The 16658-nt window shown below is 35.6% G+C and overlaps 1 long non-coding RNA gene across 1 annotated transcript in view; it reads right to left on the bottom strand.

The window, feature by feature from the left end:
• Window positions 1-16658, bottom strand: part of LOC135195641 (uncharacterized) — a 119130-nt gene that overhangs the window by 57523 nt on the left and 44949 nt on the right. Inside the window, exon 2 of the long non-coding RNA XR_010310203.1 lies at window positions 2149-2252. This is a non-coding gene — a long non-coding RNA (uncharacterized LOC135195641). The remainder of the gene's footprint in view (window positions 1-2148; window positions 2253-16658) is intronic.

Below are 16658 nucleotides of genomic sequence, written 5' to 3'. Positions count from 1 at the left end.
CATTAAAAATTAAAATTATACATATACATACATACATACCAATACATATATATATATATATATAGTATATATATATATATAGATATAATATATCAATATTATTATATATAATATATTATATATATATATATATATATAGATATATAATTTTCAATCCCCTCCAACACCTGGCAACATAAGTCGACTTACCATCAGAATCTGAAAAGATTAACTGAAATTCATCAGTTACAAACACGTAAAACCACTGAATGCAAAAGCTAAAAAGTTACCTGAAGTCATTCTTCAACATTACATAAATGTACAGATCTAGCAGAAACCAACCAGAAAAATAAACAAGAGATAAACTACATCAGTTCCACGAATACTTCAGCACTCCTAAAAAATTGACCTACAGACTTGGAAGATTTCCAAAATTAGATGAACCTTCAAGGAATAATTTTTTTTAAGTACTTTAAGAGGTTTGTGGTAACATTACAAAAAATACTAGCTGCAGAAATACTATTGTCACATCTGGGAACATATTGGATACTGAATGATTCGTTTCCACTCTTCAGTAACAAAAACCTGGAGGGTTTCATTAACCCACATATGCGTGTAGGTGGATGGGGAAAAATATACATTGGTGTAGGAGGAAAATATCAATTCACTTTAATGTAGGAGTAAATAAACCATTCTGTACAAGTGTACTGCAGTCCCTACGACAAATACTGGTTACAAAGCACGAAGATTTGTCCAAAAAAGCACGGAATTTGAAATATTTTGAGGAATTTAAAAAAATATAAAAAAGTAAAATTACACACAAATATCCGAGTAAGAAAGTAACAAGTTGTAAGGAATTTGATACATATAGGACTGGAGAATAGGGACGAATTTGATATTGATACATATAGAACTGGAGAATAGGGACTGGAGATCAACAACCACCAGCTACGAATGAGTACAGGTTGCAAGAGGATCAGAAAAAAGGAAATATTACTGAACAACTGGGTTTCACACGTTTCAGGAAGTAGAGGCTAATTTGTTGTCAAGTCATGAAGGTACTGGAAGAACTTAGAACAAAAAGCGATTGAAGGAAAATTATCTACTCGTAGACAAACATGCCATTGTCATTATTAGTACAATGAGTTCTCCTCATAGGGCAATATCACCCCTCTAGATTATAGAATCTCAATGACGCCAAGTGGGGGAGGGGAGATTCTAGTACAAAGGTCATGACGAGTATAACATAAGGAATCAACACAGATCTTAAGAGCATTAAATCTGAGGTATGTTCCTTTTTCTCATTAGTGTAGGTGATGAGAAGTATGGTTAAAGAAGCCACACTTTTCATTGTAGACGAATGAACAGAGAAAATCATCATACATACAGAGGTGTCCAGAATCAGACTGAAATGGCCAGTGCTAGGAGGGTTTTAATGCTCTTTACCGATAGTCTCAACTGCAGATTCCAACATTGGTAAAAGGCTCAAATAAACGTGTCACTGTCTGGAGTTAGCACAAGTAAATCAGAACTCTCTCATGGCATTAGTCTTCCAAATTTCCTAGAAAAATGTGGTGTCCAGTTGGCCCATAAAAATAAATACCTCAGAAAGAGATTATGTTAGTAGAAACAAGCAGACATTCCTGGAATTCCAAAACTTTGCCTTCAATGCTGAAAAAATGATATTGATCAGGAATGTCAACACATGTCAAAACCACAATGAAATCACAGAAACACGAATACCACACAATCCAATTAGCTTTCACAAAAAACCATTCTCAGGACTACGACTTTATTCTGATTTTATTCTAAATAAATATACGTTAAGGGAAGATAATCTATTAGGATGGCACCCAACCTTTCATACAAGGAAATGGATAAAACACATCTCTTCCTAAAATTTCACGTACACTTCTCAGAGAGTATTCTTTATTGAAAGTATTAAGAATTGCTGTAAATAAAACTACTTTCTCGCAAAAACCTGAAAAATAATAAAATTTTCATCAACATTTATGCTCTCATGGTACCAGCAACCTTCTAAAGTTACCCCCGAACTCTAGAGCATCCCCCCCCCCCCCAAGGCATACCCCCCAACAAATGCCTTCCACTAAACAAGCTACGCAGTCACTGAACGAAACAGATGACTTGTCAGCAAAGCCTTACACTTACCAGGTTACAAAATGTGTTCGGACGAGTCATTAATATTTGCAATTACTCATTGGCTAGTTTCAAAACATTATTACCCAGCACCAGCTGATACTAAACGACAGAACCTGGAAAAAGAAGGAAAACCTTATTTAATCAAACAGCAAACAATCTACACACAGTCCAGTTTAAGCTCATGACAAACAAGAAGAGTATACTAACATGTATTGATGGTACCTGCTAAAATGAAATGAGGATACAGTAAATTAAATAATATTTCGTATGTTTGGGAAGATACCTTAAAAAACCTTTACTTAAGACAATTTACTGGTCAATAAGGAACAGGTTTTTCAACTTCCCATGGGATGAACAATTATATATCATCTGCAACATAATCTAACGACTTGCGTGAGCTGAGCTGCTTTACACTTAAATTGCTTGCGCAACATGTTCATATTACAATCCAAGACTGCTAATATCAGGAGCCAGTCTCCTTTCTGGCTCTTCTTCCAAATATAAGATGATTTATAAAAAAAACATTCAACAAAAAACGTAAGGAAAAATTTGCTTTTCTCCTGGAAAAAATCAATGATTCAACACACAAAAATTAAGTGGGAGGGGGAAGAGTTCTTCAGTTTGGTCCTATCAGTTTCATTAATTCTATTAGCCGGCAAATAAATTATTTGGAAAAAATCCTATGTAAATTGAGGAATAATTGGTCCGTATCAGAACAAAAAAATTTAATTTACTTATGAATAATCTAATGCAATAAGAAAGTATCCGAGTATCAAATCAAAACTAGTGAAAAAGTCAACACATTAAAGTCAACACATTAAGAGGCAACAACGATAAAAATTTTACTTCATCAACAGTTCTACAAAGTAGCAGGACCAATTCAGGGCTCTCTCTCTCTCTCTCTCTCTCTCTCTCTCTCTCTCTCTCTCTCTCTCTCTCTCTCTCAAAATTTAAATTCAGTGATAAATAAAACATTTCAGCATCGGCTAATCTGTTTGTAACACTGAAAAGCATTTACATAGAAAGCTGAATAAATATACTGATGCAAGAGTGAGGTAAAATATTTAAAATTCGCGATTTTCCATTTAAAAATGGCCAAAGAGACAAGAGAACATCACACACGGGCAGAGTAGTGAATGTGGGTAAGTCAGTGGTATTGGATGAAAAACGCCTAATCTGCTGGAAATGTTTGGGCCTACAGCTACTGAGGTCATCAACTTAGCTAAAAAAAATATTATACGGTCAGAAAAATCAGAAAAATCGTTGTGAGAGAGAGAGAGAGAGAGAGAGAGAGAGAGAGAGAGAGAGAGAGTCACATAACCAATTAAAGCTCTCCTCTATTGCATGTTCGGAGAACTGTTTATCACGAGATGGTCCCACCACGAGAGAAATATTTTCGGGTCTGTAATTTTTCCGAACATCCGAGATTCGGCTCCAACAAATGTACCCAATTAACAGAGATAATCCAACAGACGTACCCTATAAACACAGCATAATCCAACAGATGTACCCTATAAATCAAGCATAATCCATCAGATGTACCCTATAAACACAGTATAATCCAACAGATGTACCCTATAAATCAAGCATAATCCATCAGATGTACCCTATAAACACAGTATAATCCAACAGATGTCCCCCTATAAACACAGCATAATCCAATAGATGTACCCTATAAACAGCATAATCCGACAGATGTACCCTGTAAACACAGCATAATCCAACAAATATACACTATAAACACAGCATAGTCCAACAAATTTATCCTATAAACACAGTATAATCCAAGAGATGTACCCTAAACACAGATAATCAACAGATGATCTATAGTCCCTATAAAACACAGTATAATCCAAGCATATGATACCCTATAAACAACAGCATAATCCAAAGATGAACCCTATAAACAAAACAGCATAATCCATAACAGTATGAACCCCTATAAATCACGCATAATCCAACAGATGAACCCTATAAACACAGCATAATCCAACAGATGAACCCTATAAACACAGCATAATCCAACAGATGAACCCTATAAACACAGCATAATAATGTCTTCCAATTCAATTTTACACGCTATACAATAACAATCATGAAAACTAAAACCTGCATCTTGAAGAATGACTTTACCACAAGAGTTTTTCCAAAAGAGTACTTTCAACTCAACAGAAGACATCCAATTTCACTTATTTCAATGCAGAAAAACATAACTACTGAATTCACGATAATCATCAGAAGTAAAAATATAATTTGTATTTAAAGTACTATCATTAAAATTTCTTATTACCATAATAAAAAGGGGAACTTTAAAGAAAAACATACCGAATGTGTTTATGTATTGTCATAGTCTGTGTCGGGTATTAAGTTAAAACATGAGAAATCCAAAATTTTGAATCTTCTCAAAATAAACCCAACAGTTTGTACTGCCGGGGGGGGGGGGGGGGGGCATGCCATGAACTGAAAAGTAAAAGAAACCTTAATAGAAACATCAAAATTACTTTTCAAAAGGACTGAATGTAAACGTTATTTGTCCACTAAGATAATTTAATTTCTATAAGGTAATAAGAAGATATAAATTACGTGGGCGCTGTTTGGCTCCATGGTACTTGTGACGTTAATGCCAATATTGACATTAGCAAAACTAGGGTGCCATCAAATTGCAAGCAGAATCACTTAACCTACGGGTTATCGTAGGTTGGTTGGTTTGTTTGTATGGTGTTTTTATGTTGCATGGAACCAGTGGTTATTCAGCAACGGCACCAATGGCTTAACGTGATTTCCGAACCATATCGAGAGTGAACTCCTATCACCAAAAATACATATCTCTAACACCTCAGTGGAATGCTCGACAATCGAACTTGCGTCCACTGAGATGGCAGGCCAAGACCGATCACTCTACTTAGGGGCTGGGTTGTCTTAGGTGCATGAGCTCTGGAACAATAACTTAAATTAGCAACATTAATTAACACCAGGTAGTGGAGCATTGTAAACGAGTGTGAGCTTTGCTGGAATCCAGGGAATGGTGACCGAGGATTGGCAACGGCAAAACAGGTTTAGTGATATAGTTGGTCTACAGGACACACACAACAGGGGAAGCTACACGAATCTGAAAAGCAGTCATATTTGAAATACGACTATCAATGGCGGTAGTATAACATTAATGCTACAATGTGCGAAGAGAGAATTATATGAGGTAATCAGTTACTTTAATGCAATGGAATTGCCAGAAGCAAAGTAGCATGTACTAATATTACTTATTTTACAGAAAATTCACAGTCAATTAAGACTCACATGGGACTCTGATGGACAGGAATGCTGGGAATGGGAATTGGAGAAACAGTTGAAATGATGCTTCTCATACATGGAGCCCTACGGGAACTTCGAGGGCGAGGGCATAGATAGGTTGTCAAGGCAGACATCTAAACAGTCTGCAGGTGGTGTAGAGGTAAAGGAAGCTAGCCTGGTTCAGCATCAAGACATAGGGCGGAGATAGCAGCAGGCCAAGCCATCGGATGTGATACTGTTTCCAGACAGGAGTACTGCAGCAGGTAGTTAGTGGAAAGCGGGGCATTCTACCGTTGGGTAGAATGTGCAAATTGGTTGGCCAAGTCAGGCCTAGTTATACTCATTTGCGGAGAGTCTGGTTGAATCTGATTAGGCTGGATGGATTCTCCTTGGGTGATTTCATATTCACCGCTAATCTTCATAACTACCTGAAATGGTCACTGAATGCTGGCAGAGGAAGGGTGGAAGACGGAGTATACTAGGCTATAATATATATATATATATAGTATATATATAATATATATATAATATATATATATATATATATATATAATATATATATATATATATATCTAATAAAAGGAGCCCATAAAAACACCAAAATGTAGAGAGAAAAGTACTATATATATTTCAGAGACTGCTGTCTCTCTCTTCAGGTATATGAATGAGAAAAGTTTACAGAAAAGGTGGTATTTATACCAAGAGATTCGTCCACAAGTAAGCCAATTTAGGTCACCCCCGCTGATAATCTTCCTTTAATCTTCTTAAGCGTTGGTTGAATGAACACTGCGTCGACGATAGCTGATATCCAATTCCCTTTTGAGATGTTCATTACCTGCTTCTCTTTTATTAAGGCCGATTCCATCATTTGACTCTTGTACCGGCAGTTGCTGCTATAAATTACATGTGACATATTCCAGTTTATTCTATGGTTATGTTCATTTATATGGTTGAAAATAGCCGAGTTCTGTTGTCCATACCTAACTGACCGTTTGTGTTGTATTAATCTCTGGGGAAGTGATTTACCTGTAAATCCGATGTAAGATTGGTCACAGTCCTGGCATGGGATCTCATATACCCCAGAGTCTTTGGGAGATGTCTTTGGTTGGACGTTAATCAGGGATTTGGCTAAGGTATTTGGGTAGGTAAATGCAAAAGGGTTGGATTTCTCAAGGGTGTGAGTTACTCTCTTAATCGTCTCCAGGTGGGGAATTTTTATTTTATTGTTGGGTGTGTCTCTGGTCTTGTCTTTAGGGGGTCGGTAGAAAATTACGTTTGTTTTTTGAATTGCTTTCTCAATTATATGGTCAGGATACTTTAAAGATGAAAGTTGCTTGCGAATTAGTTCAAATTCTTTTTCCAGGAAATCTGGGGAACAAATTCGTAAGGCTCTTAAGAATAGGTTGCTAGCTACACCTATCTTGATAGTATTGTCATGATAGCTAAAGTAGTGAATATATGAAAGTGAGAACGTTGGTTTTCTGTATATGGTAAATTTGTATTCTGTCGTGTCTCTGATTATTAAAACATCAAGAAAAGGAATTTTGTTGTCTGTTTCCCATTCAACTTTAAATTTGATGCTGGGCACTAATGCGTTTAATTTTGAGAGGAATTCATTAAAATTACCCCATTATTATTATCCCAAAATGTTAGTATGTCATCCACGTATCTCATCCACAGCATGTTTTTGGGTTTTATTGCATTTATTACTGTAGTTTCAAAGTATTCCATGTACAGATTGGCTAAAATAGGACTTAAAGGACTACCCATACTACACCCGAATTTTTGCTTGTAGAATGATTCCCCGAATGAAAATCATTTATTAGATGCACATAATTCAACTAACTTTATTATTTTGTCAAGTGCCAAAGGGAAATGATCTGAATAGGGGGATAATTTTTCCCTTAAAAACTGAAGAACGTCCTGTACTGGTACTTTTGTGAATAGGGAGTCTACGTCAAGGCTTCAAAGTTTTATGTTGTGAAGTGGTATATGTGCTTCTCTGAATTTGTGACAAAAGTCTTCCGAATGTTTGATGTGACTGGGAGAAAAAGTGCCTAAAAAATGAGAAAGGAGGCCAGCTAACCATTTAGAAATTTTGTAATTGAAAGCTCCGGCGCATGAAACGATGGGTCTGAATGGAAGATTGTCTTTGTGAGTTTGGGAAGACCATAAAAGTAAGGTAATTTAGATTAATTACTTTAAATTTCTCTAATAGTTCAATACTCTTTTTGTCTTGGCCAATTAATCTTACTTTCCGAAAAAATTCTGTGGGAACGTTCTGGAGGGGATTTTTCGTCAGTTTTTCGTAAGTATTTGTGTCGCTAAGGAGCTGGTTGATTTTGTCGACAAAATCAACCAGCTCCTTAGCGACACAAATACTTACGAAAAACTGACGAAAAATCCCCTCCAGAACGTTCCCACAGAATTTTTTCGGAAAGTAATATTAATTGGCCAAGACAAAAAGAGTATTGACTATTAGAGAAATTTAAAGTAATTAATCCTAAATTACCCTACTTTTATGGTCTTCCCAAAACTCACAAAGACAATCTTCCATTCAGACCCATCGTTTCATGCGCCGGAGCTTTCAATTACAAAATTTCTAAATGGTTAGCTGGCCTCCTTTCTCATTTTTTAGGCACTTTTTCTCCCAGTCACATCAAACATTCGGAAGACTTTTGTCACAAATTCAGAGAAGCACATATACCACTTCACAACATAAAACTTTGAAGCCTTGACGTAGACTCCCTATTCACAAAAGTACCAGTACAGGACGTTCTTCAGTTTTTAAGGGAAAAATTATCCCCCTATTCAGATCATTTCCCTTTGGCACTTGACAAAATAATAAAGTTAGTTGAATTATGTGCATCTAATAAATGATTTTCATTCGGGGAATCATTCTACAAGCAAAAATTCGGGTGTAGTATGGGTAGTCCTTTAAGTCCTATTTTAGCCAATCTGTACATGGAATACTTTGAAACTACAGTAATAAATGCAATAAAACCCAAAAACATGCTGTGGATGAGATACGTGGATGACATACTAACATTTTGGGATAATAAGTGGGGTAATTTTAATGAATTCCTCTCAAAATTAAACGCATTAGTGCCCAGCATCAAATTTAAAGTTGAATGGGAAACAGACAACAAAATTCCTTTTCTTGATGTTTTAATAATCAGAGACACGACAGAATACAAATTTACCATATACAGAAAACCAACGTTCTCACTTTCATATATTCACTACTTTAGCTATCATGACAATACTATCAAGATAGGTGTAGCTAGCAACCTATTCTTAAGAGCCTTACGAATTTGTTCCCCAGATTTCCTGGAAAAAGAATTTGAACTAATTCGCAAGCAACTTTCATCTTTAAAGTATCCTGACCATATAATTGAGAAAGCAATTCAAAAAACAAACGTAATTTTCTACCGACCCCCTAAAGACAAGACCAGAGACACACCCAACAATAAAATAAAAATTCCCCACCTGGAGACGATTAAGAGAGTAACTCACACCCTTGAGAAATCCAACCCTTTTGCATTTACCTACCCAAATACCTTAGCCAAATCCCTGATTAACGTCCAACCAAAGACATCTCCCAAAGACTCTGGGGTATATGAGATCCCATGCCAGGACTGTGACCAATCTTACATCGGATTTACAGGTAAATCACTTCCCCAGAGATTAATACAACACAAACGGTCAGTTAGGTATGGACAACAGAACTCGGCTATTTTCAACCATATAAATGAACATAACCATAGAATAAACTGGAATATGTCACATGTAATTTATAGCAGCAACTGCCGGTACAAGAGTCAAATGATGGAATCGGCCTTAATAAAAGAGAAAGCAGGTAATGAACATCTCAAAAGGAATTGGATATCAGATATCGTCGACGCAGTGTTCATTCAACCAACGCTTAAGAAGATTAAAGGAAGATTATCAGCGGGGGTGACCTAAATGGCTACTTGTGGACGAATCTCTTGGGTATAAAATACCACCTTTTCTGTAAACTTTTTTCATTCATATACATGAAGAGAGAGACAGCAGTCTCTGAAATATAGTACCTTTTTCTCGGCCTACCATTTTTGGTGTTTTTTATGGGCTCCTTTTATTAGATGGAAGTCTGTTGTTACAGAACATTTTTACCACAGTTATATATATATATATATATATATATATATATATATATATATATATATATTTTCTTTCGTCTTTTCATTAATAATAAGTTTTTGGGAAAATGTGTAAATTTAACGATATTAAGTTGTATATGCATCCTTGTTTTTTCAAAATGTACTGTTTTCTGGAAGAATAACCTGTTTACCGCGTGTGTATCCTCCAAGGTGTGGCTACCCTCAGGCGTTTCCTCGTTTCTGTAGAGTAAAAATTGACCTTATTGCTAATCTTGTCGTGTCAGTTTGGATATTAAGCTTTCTTTTGACTATGTTTTCCTCTGTAAAATCAGTTTGCCTTAGTAAAGGGTCGGAACAAGACCGAAAGTACTCGGCTATCTCGCTTTTTCATTTTTTCCTTCGTGGCAAAAACCTTTATTTATACTATATATATATACTATATATATATATATATATATATATATATTTATATATATATATAGTATGAATAACTTGATCACGAAGTATATAAGACGTGATGCTATGTATAAATAAAGGTTTACGCCACGATGGAAAAAAAAAATGAAAAAGCGCTTTTCCATTACTTTCCTTCGTAGCAAAAACCTTTATTTATATATATTATATATATATATATATATATATATATATATATATATATATATATATATATATATATATGTGTGTGTGTGTGTGTGTGTATAGATAGATAGATAGATAGAAAGATATAGATAGATATAGATATATATATATATATATATATATATATATATATATATATATATATATATATATACACGTGTTACTTAATAGGTAATGCAAGATTGGAAAGAGATTTAAGTGTGTTTACTTACTTCAAAAAGGTATGCAAGAGATTCTTTGGACAACTCTACTTTACGAAAGTGAACTGTGGACGCTAAAAGCGAATGAGAAACAAAAACAACGGTTAAGGCTGTTGCGAAGAAATGCATGTGTATATGAGCCGCATGACGAACAGAAAGGATAAGAAAGGATTTAACGTGTGGTTAGGCCAGCAAACACGAAATAATGGACAGGAGTCTTTTGATAAGCGTAGAGAATTGAGAACGATAAGGAAGTGAAACGACTGTATGATATAGAAATTATAGGAAGGGGAAGGACTGGAAAGATGGTATGAGAAGAATTGGAAAGTAAGGACCTTCAAAAACCGAGAAGCAGTAAGGTCAATACAAGACAGAGGTGAATGGAGCAGTGTGTAGAAAAGGAATCATGTTACTATTATCTACGTAGGAGTGTGAGGCAGCTTACGTTGTGGATGTTTTGTGGATGTTTACCTTCGCCGGTTCAAAATTATTTCCACTTGAAAGAATAACATTCACCTATCAATGCAAAGAGTATTCACGCTATCCTAATAATAGAAAACCAATATTACCTTGTCGAAAAATAAAACCTTTTCTTAAAAGGAACACATAATATGGAGTCTTAACCTCCTTGAGAATTTAATTTCCCTGCTCATGAAAAAAAAAATTACTGAACAAACAGCTATGATTTACGGACGGATAAGAATATCCAAAAATAAACTTTCAATTTCTAAAGACAACCTTAACATGTTTTTGATCGACTTGATAAACTTATGAATATACCAAACAATTTGGGAATTCACGGGGAAATTTTGGCAAGCCATTTATTAATTAGAAGTTCGTTACAATTCTCCGAGAACATATTAACAAAAAGCCAACAGCTTTCCAATAACATTTAAGTTCGGTTCAAGCACTCTTACTAATTAGTAAGTGAATTAAATGCCGAATATAAATTGGTGAAGCACAAGTATAAATAACCATCACATGGAACTATATCTCCAAGCCTACTTCGTTTTAAGGCAGTTTTTCGAACAATGCTTCAGGAATATATATAAAAAAAAAAATTCTGAGCTTCTAGGTGAAGTTGACACCAAAATAAATTACAGGTTAAAACTTTAAAAACTTCACAGAGGTAAATGAAAAAGTGTGATTAAAACTTTCCAATGTATATAAATTCGAAACTTTCCTAAATTAGTCTCTCCTTGGAAACTTTGGTGGTCATTACTAGTGTTAATTCTCAGTTATCAAGGTTACTCCATTATTTATGTGATGCCGCATGAGACAGCCTATAAATCCACTTGAAAATCTACCAACACATAATGCACTCATACAGAAAACATTCGAGCTACATCTCAAAAACACAAATGTAAACAAACTGAAAACTCGTTCATAACGTAGCATTCATTAAAATCTAGAAAACTGATCAATCACTGCTGAAGCACTCTGTTAAATGTGATACTTGATAATGAAACAAAGCAAAATTTTAAACAGAAAACCATAAATGCACAAATGAATAAATAACGAAATAAATAATACAAAAAGGTTCAGAAAAACATAAATATTTGCGTAATCTCAGCTTACCCAAAAAACTAACTTTGTAAAAGTCAAAATGTTTACGATGTTAACTATATTTATTACCGAATTTTAAGATAATACACCAATATCAGAACAGTTGAAGACAAAATTAAAACGTGTAATTCAATTTAACATCTCTGACTTGCGAGTTGATAAAACATGAAAATACCCTTAACTAGTTTCTAGTACTGTAAGCTAATCAACACCTCTGAGCTACCAGAACTTTACCAAAGGTAATGCTAACGAAAAGGTGTTACCAAATACTTTCATGAATATTCAATATCCTTTTGATCTGGGCATATTTCAACGCTATATAAACCATCGGGGTTACCTCAGGCACTGTTACCACATACCTCCATAAGGAGATAACGACTGAGAACACCTGTTTGTTTTGCTACTGATCTCACCTAAAAGATATTATATTGGGCTTCACCACGTCCTCAGGCTTCAAGCGTCAGAGGAGAGAGAGAGAGAGAGAGAGAGAGAGAGAGAGAGAGAGAGAGAGAGAGAGAGAGAGAGAGAGACTTCGTCTTATAAGAGGCTATCTTCGGTTTCAAATTCTTGAATGAATTTTCCGTGTTCATAAAAAAGAAATTTTCCTAAAAAAAAACTGCATAATTACTATATGAAAACTGCAAAGCTTCGAGCATTACGCTGTGTTTCAACAAACGTGAAATACTTTCGGTAAATTTACAATCAACGTTTTGGTCTCGCTGCGTTTATTTCCTACTGAAATCCAAAGTCACTCAGCCATTCATTTATCCAGCGAAATTCATTTGTGTCTTGCAATTCTAGCCTTTGTCTATTTCTCCTAAACTTACATAAACTGTCAGAATTCTCCCTCTCCGTTTGCTAACACGATTCAGAAAAAAGAATATACCCACTTACTCAGGGTGTCGTTTTTGCACATACAATTAATGAATAAGTGATATTTTACTGAATAAGTGGTATTTTATTGAATAGTCTCAAAAAAAAAATATGCAATGGTCCAGTCTCACTAAATATGCTGCCTTACAACTAGTAAAATAAGATGGCTTTTTCTGAATGACCCCAAGATGCACACTACCAAAATAATTTTCTGTTGACTTTGTTGACATGTTTAATGTTTTCACCCTTTCCTTTATTTACACTGCAGAAATGACAACACCTCAGATCTGCACAGCTCAGCAACTATCTCCTTTCCTTGACTGCCAACCTCTAACTATTCCTACTCCCGTTTGACTGATATAACCTTATATCAATCAAGACGCAAATTCAATGAATACTTCATAGGTAAACCCAACTTCTCAACTTCCAACAGGGCACACTTATATGGTTACTACGTTGTTCGTCCATTGGATTTTATAATTAAATAAATATACATGCATACATACATACCTTCATACCTACGTACACGTATGAGTAGCATTTATTTATTTATTTATTTATGTGTATGTATGTATGTACGTATGTTTGCACACACACACGCACACTATATATATATATATATATATATATATATATATATATATATATATATATATATTATATGAGAGAGAGAGAGAGAGAGAGAGAGAGAGAGAGAGAGAGAGAGAGAGAGAGAGAGAGAGAGAGAGTTCAACTACCACTTGCTCGATTTCCCGAGAATACTGAAAGCATTACGAGAGAGAATTCACAAAATAATTTTAATGTTTTAATGTAGATGTTATAAGTTGGAAGAACGTTAGTATGAGATGCAAAGTTCCCCAATGATCAGAGAATATTGGTTTTAATGAGAGGGGCAAAACAATTAAAACTTATAATACACTGAAATAAATTAAAAGAAAGCAAAAGTGAAATTCCAAAAGGAAAGGGGTGCCTAACATGTGTAAGGATGTCTCGAAATTGAATAAACAAAGACACTAACTAACAAGAACTGTCAAGGCTAAAGAAAATTTAACAAAAATTAAACATTAATCACAAGTTCGGCAGCGATTTAAGAGAAATTAACCCCTCGAGTAGAAACCAGTTTTGAGTCTGCATGAGAAAAAGGGTGTCAAATACAAAGGAAGATGACTAACTGACAACGGTACATATGGAAAGAGGAAAAAAAGATGATTGGCGAGAGAACAGAGATCAGAAAGATAAGAAAGGGGTCGCAAGTAACATGAGGGTGACTCATACAATGGAGACTGGGAAGAGAATAAAGAAACAACCAAGGAAGATAACTGTTTCGGAAGACAGATGAATGAGATGTCAATAAGCAAATGGACTTTGTAAATAGCTGTTAATGTCAACGACCTCCCTTGAGACCCGAAACAATGACGAAGATATAGACATGCACAAATCTACACAAACGCTAAGATACTGAGCCCAACGCAAAACAGAATGAAAATGCTTAAAGGGGAAAATATATCTACTTTATGAAAAGTTTAAAAGACCACCGGACGGTGCATCTAAAGCCAACTTGAAAGCCTTATATGTGCAGCCGTGGCAAAAATGGGTTACATCATCCATCATCAAGGTTCGTGTTTAGATAACACGCCTCTGAAAGATCAGCAAAACACAACCAATCGCCACCTCAAGCTGCTCAAATGGTAAACACCACATTCCCAGAGAGAGAGAGAGAGAGAAGAGGAGAGATTAGAGAGAGAGAGAGAGAGAGAGAGAGAGAGAGAGAGAGAGAGAGAGAGAATATTGATTTTGTCTGTTAAACCTGGCGTCACAACATCTCGGTTGATACCGAAATAAATTTAAACAGAAAAAAATTAATTTAAAATAAATTTCATAAAAAATTGAGAGAGAGAGAGAGAGAGAGAGAGTGACTGATTGTGTCTATTTAAACCTGGCGTCACAACATCTCGGTTATTGACACCAAAATAAATTTAAATAAAATAAATTAAATCTACAATAAATTTCATATAAAGAGAGAGAGAGAGAGAGAGAGAGACTTAATTCCACATAATCCAACAAGATCACAAGAAACAAAACGGTAAAATTCAATTCCTCGGAGCCTGAAAATAAAAACAAAACACAGTTAACCGCCCACCTAAACCACCAGCACGCTGAAATCAATGACGACGCATGACTCGAAAAAAATTCCCACGGTTTTCGGTGACGTCACGTGACGTCAGGGTAAAAGAAGAAAAAAAATACATGATTACGCCATGAGGAAGAGTGACATCACCGCGAGGAACGTGAGGGTTGACCATCAATAACAGCTCCGTAATAAGCTTCGGCATTAAATGCTACTCGCCACATTCCACCCTTCATTCAATACCGAAATCATGACGCGGAATGTTAAATGCCACTCATCAAGAGGACCCCATTCGATTCTCTCTCTCTCTCTCTCTCATTCTGGGAACTTCTTTCATACAAGATATGTGACACGTGGAATAAACTGCCACCAAAAGTTGTAAACAGCAACAGTGTGGAAGAGTTTGAAAGAAAGCTGGACAAAATCATTAGGACACTATGAATGCCCAGTAAAACCCTCGGATGGACTAACAAGTCTTTGAGACATCCTAATCCTTTTAACCCCTTGTAACTCTCTCTCTCTCTCTCTCTCTCTCTCCTTATAGCCTCGAAATGTGGGTCACGTGATAAGTCATGAATTTATGAAGCAATAGCGGTGTAAGAATTTATAAGAGTGCAGTTCGCTCTTATCATCAGCACGTCTGTGAAAGCTGGAATTGATGAACTGTGACGAGAGAGAGAGAGAGAGAGATTCGCGTGAAACACGACAATATTCTCAATGGCGATCGTGCATTCGCTATTGGCTAAGATGAAATACTGCACAACACTACAATTTTGGAGGAGGAGGAGGAGGAGGAGGAGGAGGAGGAGGAGGAAAACAAATGTCACCCTCTTTATATTTAAAAAGAACAAAGAAAATCTCCACCTACAGCAACAACACTGCTTTGACATTCGTCTGTGATAATTTTTAGCAAAAGATTCGTTCAATCTCGTTTGTTTGTTTGTTTGTTTCTATGGTGTTTTTACTTGCATGGAACCAGTGGTTATTCAGCAACGGGACCAACAGCTTTACGTGACTGCCAAACCACGTCGAGAGTGAACTTTTATCACCAGAATTACATATATCTAACACTTCAGTGGAATGCCAGAGAATCGAGCTCACGGCCACCGAGGTGGCAGGCCAAGACCATACCAATCACGCCACTGAGGCGCTTCGTTCATTCTCGTCACACCGGAGTTAAAAAAAATCCTCCTAACATTATTCCAATAACTTTGACGTAATGAACGAGATTAGTACTGCAGACATTTAACACAATTCAATTTATAATCAGTAAAAACACATTCCAGTCTTTAAATATATATCAAACTTCACCTAAGCGTTTCATATACATACACAAGAGTAATTATAACGAAAGTCGCTGAATATACCCTGACAAAACTGTATAACAACACTCACCTACTACGTTCCTTCCTAGAACTTCAGTATGTCACTATATATTCTTACAAAAGCTATATGTTGTGCAATCTTTATACTTTTATCAAAAGAACTTTTGAAGGAAACCTGTCTAATGAGAAATCAGTTGCCAACTTCATACAACAGTCCTGTGTCATGGTGGTGGACATGCGATTTGCACATAAAAAAATATCTAAAAATAAAAAAAATAAAAAATGACTGCGGTGCAATTATGCTTCCCGAACACAAGACCCAAGATAACTTCATTCAAACCAGTATATAATTCAACTC

This window comes from Macrobrachium nipponense, chromosome 16 (assembly GCF_015104395.2).
Source record: "Macrobrachium nipponense isolate FS-2020 chromosome 16, ASM1510439v2, whole genome shotgun sequence".
Classification (NCBI taxonomy): Eukaryota; Metazoa; Arthropoda; class Malacostraca; order Decapoda; family Palaemonidae; genus Macrobrachium; species Macrobrachium nipponense.
Note: the sequence above shows the minus strand (reverse complement) of the source record. Positions and strands in the feature narration are given on the sequence as shown.